The 15,207-nt window shown below is 40.7% G+C and overlaps 1 protein-coding gene across 1 annotated transcript in view; it reads right to left on the reverse strand.

Annotated features, from left to right (window-relative positions):
* Positions 1–15,207, reverse strand: part of SNTB1 (syntrophin beta 1) — a 243,543-nt gene that overhangs the window by 43,955 nt on the left and 184,381 nt on the right. The gene's annotated exons all lie outside the window — the stretch shown is intronic.

The raw sequence follows: 15,207 nt of genomic DNA on the forward strand, positions 1-15,207 counted from the left end.
TGAGATGACCTGGCAGGGATACAAGAGGATTCAAACATCAGCTGGATGTTTGGACCAGACGACCTTTAAAGTTCCTTTCAATCCTGAGAGTGTGTAGCTCAGATCTTATCTCATGAGCCATCCCTCCTCTGCCCAGTGTTGACTCGACCAGACTCCCTAAGTGTTCTTCCATCTATGAAAATGCCCTCCTTCCCACTTGGACTCTGGGCCCTGGGATAAATCTTTCTGATCAGTTTGGAAAAGCTCAATGCTCTAGCCATGGTACTCCAAGCACAGACCATGTTCCAGCAGCATCAGCACCACCTGGAAGCTTGCTAGAAATGCAGAATCTCAGGTCCATCCCAGACCTATTGAATCAGAATCTGCCTTTTACCAGATCTTCAGGTGATTCTTATTATCATTAAAGATAACAAACACTGCTCTAGACAAGGTTAAGACTGTCTTTGACACTGGCAATTAATCCAGTGATGATTCGACTCTCTCATAATGAACCACCATCTCCAATTTATTCAGAAATAAAAGAAACAGTAAACTAAATAAATAAACCATAGGCTAAATAAACGATAAAGCTAATTTCTTCCCTTTCTATGCTTATCATTATCTTTTCTAAGCACCACAGTGAGATCTGTACTGAGGTGGAAGCAAGTGTGTGTGGCTTTACAAATGACTGATCAAAGAGAAGGTGTGCAGGATGATATGAGGGTTGAACTTTTGTAGGTTTATGTAGCTTATAGGCTGCCTGACCCGTATAACTTGGAGCAAGTTGTTATTCTCTGTCCTTCTGTTTCCTCACTGATAATGATAACATCATATACAACAGTATATTCTGGAGCTAGAATGCCTGAACATAAATCATAGCTCCACAATTTGCTACAATATCCCCACAAGACCGTGGGATCTAGGGCAAGTTGTTATTCTCTGTCCTTCTGTTTCCTCACTGATAATGATAACATCATATACAACAGTATATTCTGGAGCTAGAATGCCTGAACATAAATCATAGCTCCACAGTTTGCTACAATATCCCCACAAGACCGTGGGATCTTGGGCAAGTCAACTACTCTCTCTGTATCTCAGTTTTTATATCTGTGAAATGGGGAAATAATTACCTATATCAGAGGGTTGTTGTGAAGATTGAGTTAAAATGTCTAAAATGCAGATTAAACATCATTTAGAGCCTGTTTAGTAGCATGGACCCCATAATGCTGGAGAGGAGATTAAATGAGACAGTGCATGTTATGTGCTGAGCCTGGTACCTGGCAGATGGTGAAACTCAGGGTGGGAAAATTGTGGCAGACTCACCATTTTTAAACTTATCAAAAAAAGGTATTCTTTGGAAATGGCAACAATATGACTACCTACTTTCCCTGGGAAAAACTATAAGGCAAGACAAGATTATCTTTGGTGCTGACAATTTCAACTCATTCTCCTCCCAGGAAGAATTCATTACACAATGATCACCTTTACTTTTTAATGCCCACCTTCCAACAATTCCAAATAAACATTTACTTTTTAGAATGAAGAAATCCCCTGTAAAGCTATTTATACTAGAATGTGAATGACTGCCTGGCTTACTTCCCCCTTTATGCATTTTATGCATACAAAAAAATTGAGCTTTAGCTTATTGCTTTTTCCAACAGAACAACAGTATCCTCAAGAGATCAAAATGAATTGTTAGAGAAGGCAATGTACCAGACCCTACAAGGTGAATAAGCTATGGTCTCAAGGTATAAAGTGTTTGGGGGGTTTAGAATAAATTTTTTTCCAGCCTCTACATTAAACCTAGTAAATTACTTTTCCAGCTCATTAAATAGGACTGGAGAAGCTACAAACGCTCCTCCCAAAGCGCCTGTCTTACTTACCTAGTCAGATCTGATCCATTAACTTTGACTGGAACCAGTCATTTAAATGTGAACAAAACTAAGCATCATTCTTCAAAAACAATATTAAGTTTGTAAAATAAATGTCAACAGTAAATACCATCAGTAAAGTGCAGACCTTTCTAATGGTGGAATCATAAACTCACCCACATGTTAAGTGGCATATATATAGGTATGAATAATCCCAAAGCCCTAAAACATTTTGCAGCTTATTAAAGACTTCTGTGTTGATAAGTTAACTCTGCTGCGAGAAGACTCAGAGTGGGCAATCCCCACCATCCTTGTGTGCAGAATGTTTGTTTTGATACTATGTGTATGCTCAAAGGTAGAAGTCCGCTCATGAGGACCACCGACTTTCCAAGGAGAAAAAATTAATGTTGAAGAACAGGTTTTTAAAACTATACTTTGGGCCACGTGAGCTTCACATTGTAAAGCCTTTTAAGGACACTTTTCTTCAGGCTTGAATATTTAGGTTGTTGTTTGGTGACAACTTCTGTTACAAGTCCAAATTTCCTGGCACCCAAAGATTCTCCAGTGTCTATGCAACAGTTCTGGGGATGTGTCTGCATTTTATTGAAACGTGACTCCTGAAACGGATGTGACAACTTTCATCTCCACTCCAGCTTCCGGCCATCAGATGCTGCATCAGTCAGAGACTCAGGCACTGATCATGTTTCTAATGTAGAAGGTGAAGGGGAAAAGCAGGGAAATAGACATTCAATTTTGAAATTATTCTGATGCGCAACTGAAGTGAGCTAAATCCCATAGGGGGATATCGCACAGTCACCTCTGCAGAGCATGAGAGAAAAGGTTTACGAAAAGGCAAGCAGAATCTAAGAGAGTGGTAAGAAGTCAAGGTTGAAAACTGAGGGAAGTAGATATAAATGTATGAAATCAACACGTTGTATACCTTAAACTTACACAATGTTCTATGTCAATTTTATCTCAATTTAAAAAAGAATTGAGGGAAGTAGTCATTGAATCCTCAATTTGAGGCAGGTCTCAACAGTCATCTAGTCATAAAACAAAATGTGAAACAACTGAAAGAGAGTTTGTATAGGGTTGCAGCCGGGTTGGGGTCCCAGACTTTATGAATTTATCCTCCAACAACTCACACCTCTGAGCGGGGTTCCTAACAAACACTGAAATACAGTTTGAAAACTGCTGAACTCGTTTCCTCTAAAATACCTGGAATCTGCAGATTACTTTCAAAGAGATGGTTTTACCAAAGCAGAAACTAACACATCATTGTAAAGCAATTATACTCCAATAAAGATGTTAAAAAAAAAATTAAAGTTATAAGATATGAAAAATACAAAAAAAAAAACCTTTTCCGTGCCCTTTCTGTAGGTACTTGCAAAGAAAAGAATGATACTGTTGCCTCTTAGAGTTGTAAAGGTTAAATGAATAAATACACATAAAGAACTTAGAAAAGTGTGTTGCGTACAGTAAACAGGCAAGTCTTAAACGTATTAGCTTTTCTCGTGGTGATCATTTTGCAATGTGTAGAAATATCGAATCACTATGTTGTGCACCTGGAACTAATATAGTGTTGTAGGTCAATTATACTTCAAACAAACAAACTCACAGAAAAAGAGATCAGATTTGCGGTTCAGAGGCAGGGATGGGGGAGGGGGAATTGGAGGAAGACGGTCAAAAGGTACAAACTTGCAGTTATAAGATAAATAAGTACTAATGATGTACAATATGATTAACATAATTAACACTGCTGCGTGCTATATATGAAAGCTGTTAAGAGAGCAAATCTTGGGTTCTCATCACAAGGAAAATATATATATTTTTTCTTTTATTTTGTATCTTTATGAGATGGTGGATGTCACTAAACTTATTGTGGTCATCAGTCCCTGATGTATGGTAAGTCAAATCATTATGCCGCACACTTTAAACTTATACAGTGCTGTATGTCAGTTATAGCTCAATTAAATAAATAAATAAATAAAATTTTAAATAGATAAAAATTAACAAACAATAAGTAAAGAGGTCTATGGAATTAAAAAAATATTAGCCCTTTCTACTAAGAATATCAAATTAAAGATCTGAGTGACCTTGGGCAAGAATTATTTGCCTTTGGAGCTCTAATGTCCTCATCTGCCAAAGGAGAGGGTAAGACTAAATTATTGCTAACAGCCTCTCCAAATTCAAAATCAGATCTTTTTTTCTTTTTGGTTTAAAATTCCCTGCTATATAGGCTGGGACTGCTTTAGTTTCCAGACTCTTGCTTTATACCTCTTCTGTGTTCAGTGGACTTTGCTCACAGGGTAAAAAACAATGTGTGGGTCTCTTTTTCTCTCCTCATACCAACTCACTCTTCCCAACATACTTATTTTCTTTTTTTAAACATCTTTATTGGAGTATAATTGCTTTACAATGGTGTGTTAGTTTCTGCTGTATAACAAAGTGAATCAGCTATATGTATACATATATCCCCATATCCCCTCCCTCTTGCGGAGGTCTCTCTCTCCCTCCCACCCTCCCTATCCCACCCCTCTAGGTGGTCACAAAGCACCGAGCTGATCTCCCTGTGCTATGCAGCTGCTTCCCACTAGCTATCTATTTTATGTTTGGTAGTGTATATACGTCCATGCCACTCTCTCACTTCGTCCCAGCTTACCCTTCCCCCTCCCCGTGTCCTCAAGTCCATTCTCTACGTCTGTGTCTTTATGCCTGTCCTGTCCCTAGGTTCATCAGTACCATTTTTTTTAGATTCCATATATATGTGTTAGCATACGGTATTTGTTTTTCTCTTTCTGACTTACTTCACTCTGTATGACAGACCCTAGGTCCATCCACCTCATTACAAATAACATACTTATTTTCTCCTTCTACTTGAGCACAAGGTGAGGAAGAGCTCAGAGTCTTTGGAGCCAAACAACATCTTCAAAATCTGGCTTTACCAGTTCTCAGCAGAACTGCCATAAGCACTTGTTCACTGATGTGTAAGATGCTAATAATGACCTCCTATGCATATTATATGAGGATTGAATGAGACAGTGTATATAAAGCTCTTCCCATACAGCAGGTACTGGCAGCTTAACTCTCTCCATTGCATACCTCGAGTGCACTCTCCTTCCAGCCATCCTGCTCAGGAAGGAAGGTCTAGAATAGACGGGGTGACTAATAGTAGAGTGAAAGCAGCTCATAAAAGAAGGTCAATCACAACCTTTGTTTTGGAGATCATGGTTATCTAGACCACTTTTTAATTTATATCTTTTCACCTCAGGTTGCAAAGTATTTAGAACAAAGGACAAGGTATCAGGGTAAAATAATTAGCAGTTATCAACTTCCAAATGCGTTACAAACATTAGTTAATCAATCCCTGCACCAACTCTCCGAGAGGCAGATAAAGATCATCTCCACTTTACCAAAGAAGAGGAAGGAGTTGAAATGCGGCCAAAGGGAGCACAGGGAAGCGCTAAGTGAGTCCCACTCAACCTGCAACCTCTTCCAGGTGGTCCTGAACCACCCCGAGACCCAGCATTCAGGAGCCAGGTGGGTCGCCCACCGCTTGACGCAGAGGAGAATGGAAAGAAAGAGAAAGCAAAGGAGAAAGAAGGCTAGAAAAAGAAGGTTCAGGATGGGGTTCTGGGGGAGCCTCAGCTTCACAGGACTAATTTCTCGCCTCTCACACAATTCCCAAATTGTTTGGCGCCTGGATTACACGGTGAATTCAAGGGTGGCTTACAGTGAGGAGCAGACTGAGTGATCCCTTTTGTCTGCTGGACGTCAAGACAGTGATGAAAAATGTTGGAGAAAGCAGAGTGAAAAATATGGGATGAAAAATTTAGTCTGACTGTGGGGCAATTACAGAGGACATCATTTTTATACGCCAACTCTCCCAACAACCAACAGCAGCAGTCCTCAAGTTCACGCTTGCTCTCTTCTGCCAAATTGTGAAACTGGGTCTGGACTCCGAGAAGCCATGTATAGTAAAGCCCCAGATCCTGGGCTTATGATGGTTGGAATGCTCACCAGAGTCAACATACAAGTAAGGGAGGTGAGACTCTGGCGCTTGGGTGATAGATAGATCAATCACCTCAGGTGTCGGCAGGACGATGTTCCCTCTGGAGACTCCAGGGGAGAATTCTCCCCTGCCTCTTCCTAGCACGTGGTAGCTACCAGTGTTCCTTGGTGTTTTGTGGCTTCACGCTACATGTGTCCAACCTCTGCTTCCGTTGTCACATGGACTGCTTTCTGTGTGTCTTCTTATGGCCTTCTTAGAAGCACACCCGTCATTGGATTTAGAGCCTACTGTATTCCAATATGAACTCAACTAATTACATGTGCAAAGACCCTATTTCCAAACCAGGTCACGTTCTGAATTTGGGGCGCAAGGTTAAGACAAGAAATTAATCATAAGAAAAGGGTCTGAACCCACTATATTTTCAGTCAGTTTTCCAGTTTTGTCTTTTGTTCCCTTTGAACACTTGCAGACCCAGAGTAGAGTTTTTTGAAAGTTATCTTATTTACTGAGTATGCAGAAGGTCAGATGCTAACGGACTCTCACAGAGGCCTTGATGGCTCTATGAAAAATAATGCCTTGGTCCCCGGGATTTCATAATGAAGCCAACCTTAGGGCAGATCACACATATCCACGGAGGTAAGTGCACAGCCAGGGTTTTAAATCTCCTCTCATCATAGAGCAACACGCAAAGAGGAGGTAGAGGCATGTGAAGGTCTAGTCCCCATCACGGCACAGGATGGGGCCGTGCTCTCTCCTGAAATGCTCTCACGAGAGAGCATTTGAATCACATGAACCTGACCTTTCAATTGCTTTGCTTCATTTGCTTACTACTAATGAGACAGCTCTTCAAAATGACCACATTCTAAGACCTATCCCATGAAGTGATTCCAGGGTCTCTTCCTGCTTTAAAAAGATTGTTGGATTCTACATGGATGACTATCTCTGTTTTACAGCGAGTTCAGGCTAAACATAATCAACTCGGACTAATGACTTGAAAGAACCAGCTCCATCCACTTGAGCCTGAGCCTCGTTAAGTTTGGAATGATTTCCCACCCTACGCCTGCTTTGCCTTTTTTTTTTTCAGATTTTTTTTTTTTTAATTTATTTTTGTCTGCATTGGGTCTTTGTTGCTGCACACGGGCTTTCTCTAGTTGTGGCAAGTGGGGGCTACTCTTCGTTGCGGTGCGCGGGCTTCTCATTGTGGTAAATTGTCTTTGTTGCGGAGCACAGGCTCTAGGTGCGTGGGCTTCTGTAGTTGTGGCACACAGGCTTAGTTGCTCCGCGACATGTGGGATCTTCCTGGACCAGGGATCAAACCTGTGTCCCCTGCATTGGCAGGTGGATTCTTAACTACTGCGCCACCAGGGAAGCCCCTGCTTTTGCCTTTTGAAAAGCAGAATGACAGCCTTGCTGAAGCCCCTACTACAGGGAGGAGGCGAATCACCCCTCTTTCTGCCCTTTTCTCCACCTCAATCTAATTAACTCTCCCTCCAAGGAAAGAGGTGCTATTACTCTAATTGTCCAAATCTAGGAACTGTCATCGGGACTCTTTAAATAGCAGGCATTGTCATGTTTGTCAAAGGTGGGTATCTGTGGTCACTACCCAATCACTCCCAATCCCTGTGTCTACATGGTGAGAACATACATGCTGGACTGATGCTAGGGGTAGACTGTCCATTTTGGTCCACACCACGGACTTATTTCCATATCCAAGCATCCTAGCTTCAGGAGAGGCCATAGGAGGCAAGCAAGGTACGTTACTTCAGCCATGTTTTATATAACCCAACATTCATCAGAGTTTGGCATTAGGGTTTATTGGGCACTTGCTCAGCTATTAATAAATGTGTTTTTTTTGTTGTTTCCCATTAGTACATCATTCTCTCTTGCTCCCTGTTGGGGACTTCAGAAAGGAAAAGGGTGAGTAGTAACATTACCCAAATCCTACCCTGAACCCCTCACCACTCAGCATTCTGGGAGAAATCCTCACCATGAACTTGAGCCCCAAACTAGATTCTGCTGTGTATGCCCCCTGTCATGCCCACTTTGAAAAGGTTTGCCTGCTTTTTTCCCTGCCTATATTAGTTTTTACTACTAGACAGCTTCTTCTCTCCTTCCCTGCAGAGAAACCCTGGTTCCATGACCATTAAGCTGTTTCACCTCCCTCACCCAGATTTCTGGATCTAGACCTGCCCATTCTGTAGCCCTTCCCTCACTAGTGAGCCTTGACTCCTAGAAGGCTATCTCACCAACCACTCCATTTAGAGTCAAAAGATTTGTTTGTATCCTCCCTCAGCGCCTTGGCTCAACTGGGAACATCCTGGGTTTCTCCCCAGGACACGGCCACTTCCTGTGGACCACTTCAAAACACCAGCTGTCTGGAATGGAGACCTGCTGTTTGTATGAAAATGAATTCCTTAGAGTGATTCAGAGTTCTTTATTCTTTTAAACCTGTAAACATTCCCTTTTCATCTTGTTTTCTTGTTTGCTCGGCTCAACCTTTTCTGAGAAAAGTCCAAAAGTAAATTTCAACTCCGTGCCCTGCCTGAATTATACAATATTATAATTGAGTAAGGTCAGAATTGTTTGGGCTTTGCTATGTCTTTGAGTCTTTTAAAAATAGTGGTAAGTTAGAAGAGGCAATTGGGAGAGAAAGGTTTAGAGAACATGGCATATTAAATTTGGGTTTTATTGAAGTGCAGTTGAAGTACAATATTATGTTAGTTTCAAGTGTACAATATAGTGATTCAACATTTAAATGTATTATGAAATGATTACCACAATAACTCTCTGTCGCCATACAAAATTATTACAGTATTATTGACTATATTCCTTATGCTGTGTGTTACATCCCTGTGACTTATTTATTTTATACCTCTAAATCTCCTTCACCTGTTTTGCCCATCTCCTCCTTCCCTTCCCCTCTGGCAACCACCTGTTTTTTTTCTATATTAATGAATCTGTTTCTGTTTTGTTTTGTTTGTTTGTTGTTTTTTAGAATCCACATGTAAATGAAATCATACAGTATTTGTCTTTCTCTGACTAATTTCACTTAGCATAATACCCTCTAGTTCCATGTTATTGCAAATGGCAAGATTTCATTTTTTTTATGGCTAATATCCCATTGTGTGTGTGTGTATATATATATATATATATATATATATATATATATATATATATATGCATGCCACATCTTCTTTACCCATTCATCCACTGATGGACATTTAGCTTCCTTCCACATCTTGGCAATTGTAAATAATGCTGCTATGAACATTGGAGTGCATGTATCATTTTGAACTAGTGTTTTTCTTTTCTTCAGGTAAATACCCAGAAGTGGAATTGCTGGATCGTAAGGTAGTTCTATATTCAGTTTTTTGAGGAACCTCCATACTGTTTTCCACAGTGGCTGCATCAATTTACATTCCCACCAACTGTGCGTGAGGGTTTCCTTTTCTCCACATCCTCATGAACACTTGTTACTTGTTGCTTTTTGATGATAGCCATTCTGACAAGTGTGAGGGTTATTAGATTTTGAGTCATTTAAATCTCACGATTTAAAAATCTATATGACAAGGAAGAATTCTCTTTATCAAGGGAGGATACGGCTGAGAGAGTAAGCACGTATTAAGAGCCTACTCTGTGATGAGCACCGTTATGGGTTGTACTGTGTTGCCCCCTCCCCCAGATTCATATGTTGAAGTCTTAACTCCATTACCATGATATGTGACCATTTTTGGAAATATGGTCATTGCAGATGTAATTAATTAAGATGAGGTTAAAGCAGAATACAGGGGTCCCTAATGTGATATGATTGGTGTGCTTATACAAGGGGACATTTGGACGCAGACACACACACAAGGAGCACATCACATGAACACGAAGGCAGAGATCAGGGTGATGCGTCTAGAAGTCACAAAATGCCTAAGATTGCCAGCAACCCACCAGAAGCTAGGAGAGAAACAAGGAACAGATTCTCCCTCACAGCCCTCAGAAGGAACCAACCTTGCCAATGCCTGAATCTTGGGTTTCTAGCTTCCGGAACTGTGAGGCAATACATTTCTGTTGTTTAACCCACCCAGTTTGTGGCAGTTTGTTATGGCAGCTCTAGGAAATAAGACAAGCACTGTGATATGTTTCACTTCTTTCAATCCTTCCAACACGATGAGGCATTTATTATTATCCCTATTTTATAGAAGAAGAAACTGTGGTTCAGAGAGGTCACGTACAGCCAAGGTTACATTAGTTCCTGTCTTCAAAGCTGTGATACTTTCATATCACAAAGCTGTCTCCTATAAGAAAAGGGAGATGATGTGGGAAAATGAGGTAAAAGGTAGGAGGGAAGATGGCTGGGAACTCAGCCATGATGCTTCCTGCAGGCTGGAGAGCCCGGGATCCTGTTCTGTGCACCGGTGCAGCAGGCTGTTTCCCACGGGTCCTTCCCTTTGCCCCTCTTTCCCGCCTCCTGGCAGGTAGGCCTTCACTCAGGCCAGACATCAGTCTAATCCAAGCTCCTAACTTCCCTTCCTAATGATCAAAGCTCTTGACTCCCCCAGTCTCACATCTGATTAAAGTATTTCAAGACTAAAGTGTAAATGTCTCATAACCCATAATAGGCTGTTCCATTAAAGGAATATTTCTATTTATAACGAAAATTAGTTTCTTATGTTTACTCTTCATTGAACAATTGAGGGGCTAGTAAATGAAACATAGTTTGTTTTCTAAAGGTGACGAAACATTCCATTACACTCTAAATTTAATTTGCGTGTTTTTGTTATTTTGGTAAAAACCCATTTCCTCGTGGGTGGTGCTCACCCCAGTACAAATGTTTGCAAGTTCTAAGAGGGTGAGGTCCAAGTTAACGTGCTGTGTCGTTTTAAATCATCCACATATCATATGTTTAGGGACACACAACAGATGAGTACAGTGGGCTATGAAATAGTGTTTGAATATTTGTAACTACCAAACCTTTCTAGATATTGGAACCACTAGGAAGTTAAGTGGCTTCTGACCCTTCCAGCTCATGGCTTAAAATAACAGTCGATTCAAAATACATGCTTTCAGCAATGTTATGGAGGCTATATGAACTACAGAATCTTCTAGACAAGCAGTCACAAATTCAGAGACCACAGAGGACCAGATATAAGAAAAAAACAAGCTAACCACATCCCACTTATAAGGTAGCTTCTTTTCAGCTTTAGCCTGTCATTGCCAGGAAAGACTATGGGCTCAGCATTGCCCAGTCTCTGAGTTTTCAAAAGAAGCCCTAAATCTGTATTATTATGTCAGTTCTCCCTATTTTTATTTATTTATTTATTTATTTTTAAAATTTATTTATTTATTTTTATTTATTTATGGCTGTGTTGGGTCTTCGTTTCTGTGCGAGGGCTTTCTCCAGTTGCGGCAAGCGGGAGCCACTCTTCATCGCGGTGCGCGGGCCTCTCACTATCGTGGCCTCTCTTGTTGCGGAGCACAGGCTCCAGACGCGCAGGCTCAGTAATTGCGGCTCATGGGCCCTGTTGCTCCGCGGCATGTGGGATCCTCCCAGACCAGGGCTCGAACCCGTGTCCCCTGCACTGGCAGGCAGATTCTCAACCACTGCGCCACCAGGGAAGCCCAGTTCCCCCTATTTTTAAAAGTTTGTGTATTAGTTTCCTATTGCTGCTCTAAGAAATTACTGCAAACATAGTGGTATTTATTATCTTACAGTTCTGGAGGTCGGAAGTCCTAAAATCAAGGTGTTGGCAGGGCTGCTTCCTTCCGGAGGCTAGAAGGGAAAATCCATTTCCTTGCCTTCTAAAGGCTGCTGCCTACATCCCTTGCCTCATGACCCCACATCCCATTGCTCCTTCTGTTTCTGTCACCGCATCCTTTGTCTTGATTCTGACCCTCCTGCCCCCCTTTGTAAGAACCCATGTGATGAAATTGGGGCCACCCGGATAATCCAGGAAAATCTGACCACCTCAAGAGCTTTAACTCAATTACATCTGCAAAGTTCCTTTTCCCACCTAAGGCAGCATATCCACAGACTCTGAGGATTAGGCTGTGGACATCTTTGGGAGACCATTACTCTGCCTACCTCAGGTGGCAACTAGTTCAAGTTAGAAAAAGAACGTATGGAATGAAGTGATATGAAGTTTGGCGTTTGTTTTGAAATCTCCTGCCCCCTGTCCCCCAAAAGGAAACCAGTTGGACAAAACACTCATGGTTCCATACTGTATCTAGGTGAGCATGGTACCTACACAATGCCTGGGATACAGGGGGTGTTCAGTAGATTCTGGCTGAATGCCGAAGGGCTGAAGTCATACCTAGGTGTCTCAGGCCCCCGATAAACGCTGTAAATAGGACCTAACCATTACTGCCATTGGAGCCCAGAGGCCTGTGGTCACTGTACTCTCCCATGGGCATTCTTCACATACCCATGGCTCCAATTCCTTGTTCCCTTCACTAGGTATGATCTGTCCATACTCAGCTTCTAGAAGTGAATGAAAGGCTGCTTCTAATCTGTGACGTTTACAGATAATTAAATTAGACTCCTCTCAGTCTGCTGGGGAAAAGCTATTTTATACTTTCATTAATTCCAAAGGGCTATTTCAATTACAGTCCCTGTCTGGTAAACAAGTTATCTTTGACTTACAGCCTTTACTTCTCTAATGCCCAGGAAATCTGCCCTCTAAAGGGCTGCTAATAGGCAGCAGAAATTTATAATTTTTTAAAAAGTTATCTTTTGAAAGACAGCTGACATTATCACTAAATCTAAAAGAGCAAGTTATTAAAAAAATAATCTATGCTTCAGCAACCTTTGTTTTGTTTTCACTGTATCTGTGGGCTTCCTTATCTATTTTCTTACTTTATTTATCCTTTAAAGGAGAAAACCAACAGTTCGTTGAAGGAATAAATCTCGAGGATGTAACATACAGCATAAGGAAGATGGTCAATAATATTGTAATAACTGTGCATAGTGACTGATGGTTACTAGATTTATCATGGTGATAATTTCATACTACATGCAAATGTGAAATCATTATGTAATAAACCTGAAATTAAGATTATATTGTACATCAACTATATTTCAATTTTAAAAAAGACTATCAAAGGCAAAAAAATGTAGGGAGTGTCAGCCTCAAAAATACATCAGCATTTTCCAAAGTCATGGCCTAGTCCAACAGCTATTCAATAATGTCAGACACCATTCCACTATTTACTGTATGAAAAAAATATCAACACACTTGCTTTCAGTTGGACCTCTCAAAGTTTTATAACTAAACAAACAAAAGCAAAAAAGGATTCATTTTAGAGACAGCTCAAACTTTATGTGTCCAAGGACCACGCAACAAATTCCAAAGTCCCCTTATCCTACTTTTGTTTAAATGCCTTCATAAAGCCTGCCTCAACTGGGAAGATTCTTTTTTTTTTTTTTTCCTCTGACCTCCTGAAAGCAAGGAGGCAATCTAGTATTAAGATCATAAATCTTGTTGTCAATCAGTTCTAGTCTGCAAGTCAGCTCAGCTATTTACAGTATGATCTTGACCCAGTTTTCTCCATGCTTCAGTTTCCACATCTGTAAAATGGGGGTAATAAAAGTCCCTCTCCCATATGATTATTTGAAGGATGGAGTCAGATACTGTGTATACATGGTTTATAGCACAGTGCCTGGAAAATATTAAGTTCTCAAAAATCAGTGTTTCTCAACATTTGTTGTGCAGATCACCTGCTTTTGAATCAGCTGGGCTGCTAGTTACAAATTCAGATGTCTGCCCCTTCTAAGATCCAGTTCTTCAAAAGCACTGGGGGTGGCACCAGGCTCGGGAATTTTTGTGCCCACTATTGTTTGAAAACATCAACAATGTGTCAATTACCATGCGCACAATCATGATGTACAGAGCACTCATTTTCTACCCGTGATTTCCAAAGACCAGTGCCCTTGGATTCTCTGCCTCAGTATCACGAGGGGACTCCTTAAAAGTACAGATTCTAGAATCCCAAATCCATTGAATCGTAATTTCTAGGGGTTGACACTACACGTCTCTATTTTTTGCAACTTCGTCTGGAGATTCTGATGCACAGCTTGCTTTGGGATTCCCTGGCCCACATAACTCATTCTGACACTGGATCATAGCCGTCTTTTTTTAAATTTTATTTTTAAAATATTTCTTTATTTATTTGGCTGTGCCGGGTCTCAGTTGTGGCACTCGGGATCTTTTAGTTGCGGCATGCGAGATCTAGTTCCCTGACCAGGGATCGAACCCGGGCCCCCTGCACTGGGAGCGTGGAGTCTTAGCCACTGGACCACCAGGGAAGTCCCTTAGCCTATTATTTTTTAACCATTTCATCAGTGTCTACGATAGTATGATAAATGTTGCTGAAATGAGTTGACCTGAGTAAAGGTGTGTTGGCCCAAGTAAACCTCTAATCTATGAAAGGCTCTGCTCAGGGATTTTCCCTCTTCATTTCTTCTTAATGTGACATCCATGGACATTTGATTCCTGCACAGTAGTTTTTCCAAACTCTAGTCATTAATGTACCACTTTCATGATTTTTTTGTATTTACTTAATATGGTAATAAATGCTAGTTGCCCACCCAAAATCTGTTTTCTCCTTCTTTTTATTAAGAGAATTAGAATTACCAAAATTATTAGGAGTGACAATATGTCCAGTTATAACACTCTACCTCCTAGCTTCAGCTTTCACACTCCTTCATATTCATCCCCTTCTGACAATTCCAACACAGGCATGTCCTCCATCTCTACCCTATTAGGATTGTCTAAATATCCAAGTTCATAGGCATTTGGTTGACCACACATCCAGGCACCTCCTACTCTGAAAAGAGGTCTCTTTCATGTCTGCGGGTGCACTCTTTGTAGGTATCAAACAGGAAACAATATAAATGTCATTTCCAGATAGAAAAGTAACTGTGAAAACATAGGTTGACATGTGCTTTTCCTTCTCTCTCTAATAACGTTTTCTCCTTCAGCTTTCCCTTACGCAACAAACAATCTCTTTGTGGTCAACACGCTCCTTTCAGGAGTAAAAGAATCATGAGGAAAATTCCAAGGACATATGAACATTCTACGAAAGCTCAGCAGAATTAAATGAGACACTGTTAGGAAGGCACAGTTTCAAATGCAGTACCACGTCAGAGCTGAAATCTCTCCAAAGGTGGACATTTTCTGGATGAACTTGAATCTCCTGGGAGGACTTTTAATGGCAGGTTTCATATAAAATTACCCTCATACTAATTAAATCTGAGATCTAACTTCAAATTTATAAAACTGCTAATGTAGTACACTAACTATTAAGAACCTAAAAAGAATGTTGTTTTCTGAAAAGAAATGTCATTCTTGTCATTTT

This window comes from Balaenoptera physalus (genome assembly GCF_965194825.1).
Source record: "Balaenoptera physalus genome assembly, chromosome: 17".
Lineage (NCBI taxonomy): Eukaryota > Metazoa > Chordata > Mammalia > Artiodactyla > Balaenopteridae > Balaenoptera > Balaenoptera physalus.